Source organism: Gossypium arboreum, chromosome 13 (genome assembly GCF_025698485.1).
Source record: "Gossypium arboreum isolate Shixiya-1 chromosome 13, ASM2569848v2, whole genome shotgun sequence".
Classification (NCBI taxonomy): domain Eukaryota; kingdom Viridiplantae; phylum Streptophyta; class Magnoliopsida; order Malvales; family Malvaceae; genus Gossypium; species Gossypium arboreum.
In genome coordinates this window covers 10265634-10267793 of record NC_069082.1, presented here as the reverse complement: position 1 = coordinate 10267793, position 2160 = coordinate 10265634, and the positions used below count along the sequence as shown (strand labels likewise).

Genomic DNA, 2160 nt, shown 5'->3' with positions numbered 1-2160 from the left:
GGATTCATCATCAAGGTTGAAGATCTCTCCTCGAGTTTTGGGTTTTCTTTTTGTTTTGTATTCGTTATTCTTCTGAGATGTTTTATTATTTAGTTATGAACTAAAACCCCTAAATACCTAAGGGGAATGAAACCTAAGACGAATCTTGTTATTATTTTCTGAATCGTATGATAAATATTTAACTTGTTCTTAATTATGTGTTCTTAATTCTTGTTTTGATCTCCCAGGATACTGATTCAAGACATGCTCTTATTCAGAGGAGGAATAGACCCTGTCTAAGAGTACTTTTGTCATAATTAAGTGGAGTTGATTGCGCGCCTAGAAATAGGGTGACAAGATTTTGCCAGATTAGGGTGAAACCTAATAAGGCGATCCATAGATTGAGTTAATGCAACCCTAGAGTGTTAATTAGAGAAAAGTCTCGGTTATTCAATCTAGGGATTAGACGTTATTAGACTTGAATAGGGATAATAGCATAACTTAGGGGTCTCTACAGAACAAGTCGAATGAATAAATCGTCCGATTTGGAGCCAGAATAACAAGTAAAGTCTAGGTGGATTTTTCCTTAGGTATTGTCTTAAGTCAATCGATTTTTCCCAAAAGCAATTCCCCAATTCTTTTCTCTGTGCATTTTTAGTTTAGATAATTAGTTAATTAAAAGAAAATCCCATTATTCTTAGGCTAGATAATAAAAGGACAGTCATTACTAGTACTTTTAGTTCCTTTGGGTTCGACAATCCGGTCTTGCTAAAACTATACTACTATTCGATAGGTACACTTGCTTAAATCATGATAATAGTTAGTTTCAAGAACGATTAATTATAAATTTTTAAAACCTATCATGAAACTTCGCGATCAAGTTTTTGGCGCCGTTGTCGGGGAACTAATATATTAGGAACACTCAATTTTTATTACTTTAGCCATTTATTTTTCTTGCAATTTAATTTAATTTAATATTATTATTATTACTAATTAATTTACTTTTTCTTTCTCTTGACAGGTTTTTATAGTTTATGACTAGAAGAAATCCGTCGAGACCATTACTTTTTGACAAAGAAATCGATCGCATAGTTCGTAGGAACTAAAGAGAAATAAGGCGAAGCTTAAGATACACAGAGAACGAGCAAGAAGACGATACTCAACCCCCAACCGAAGAGATGGCTGAAAACCAAGGCAATCAGCTACCTCCTACAATTGCGGCTAATCAAAATCCTGCTCCACGTACTATGTATGACTATGCTAAACCTTCTTTAATAGGAACTGAGTCAAGTATAGTTAGACCTGTTATTGCTGCGAATAATTTTGAACTAAAACCTAACACAATTCATATGATACCGTAGTTTGTTTAGTTTGATGGTTTGCAGGATGAGGATCCCAACACTCACTTGGCGAATTTTCCGGAGTTTTGCGACACTTTCAAAATTAATGGCGTTTCTGATGATGCCATTCGCCTTCGATTATTCCCTTTTTCACTGAGAAACAAAGCTAAACAGTGGTTGAACTCGTTACCATGAGGGTCCATCACTACTTGGGAACAAATGACCGAAAGATTTCTACTAAATATTTTGTGCCGGTTAAAACAGCTAAGTTACATAATGATATCTCTTCTTTTGTGCAGATGGACTTAGAAACACTTTACGATGCATGGGAGAGATATAAGGATCTATTGCGACGGTGCCCTCATCATGGGTTACCTCTATGGTTGCAAGTTCAAACGTTTTACAATGGTGTGAATTCCTCGACAAGACAGATGATTGACGCAGCTGTTGGAGGAACCATCAACAACAAAACACCTGAAAAAGCTTATGAATTCATTGAAGAAATGTCACTGAATAACTATCAGTGGCAAGTCATGAGGACTAAGCCAACAAAAATAGCCGGCGTTTATAACGTCACTTAGTTACTATGCTGTCAAATCAGGTAGAACTTCTCAATAAAAAGATTGATGGTTTAGCTCGTTCTACGCAGGTACATCTAGTAATGAGGTGTGACTCAAGTGGAGGAGGTGTGCATACAGAATATCAATCCTTCAATCCTACAACCGAAGAGGAACAAGTCAACTATATGGGTAACAATAACTTTAGATCTCAAAATAACCCATACAGTAATACTTATAATGCAGGTTGGAGGAACCACCCAAATTTCTCCTGGGGTGGTCAA

The 2160-nt window shown here is 36.1% G+C and overlaps 1 non-coding gene across 1 annotated transcript; it reads right to left on the bottom strand.

The window, feature by feature from the left end:
* Nucleotides 1-1586: 1586 nt before the first annotated feature.
* On the bottom strand, nucleotides 1587-1692 carry LOC128287495 (small nucleolar RNA R71). The gene has a single exon (XR_008278195.1). It is a non-coding gene; the product is annotated as a small nucleolar RNA R71 (small nucleolar RNA).
* Nucleotides 1693-2160: the final 468 nt, after the last annotated feature.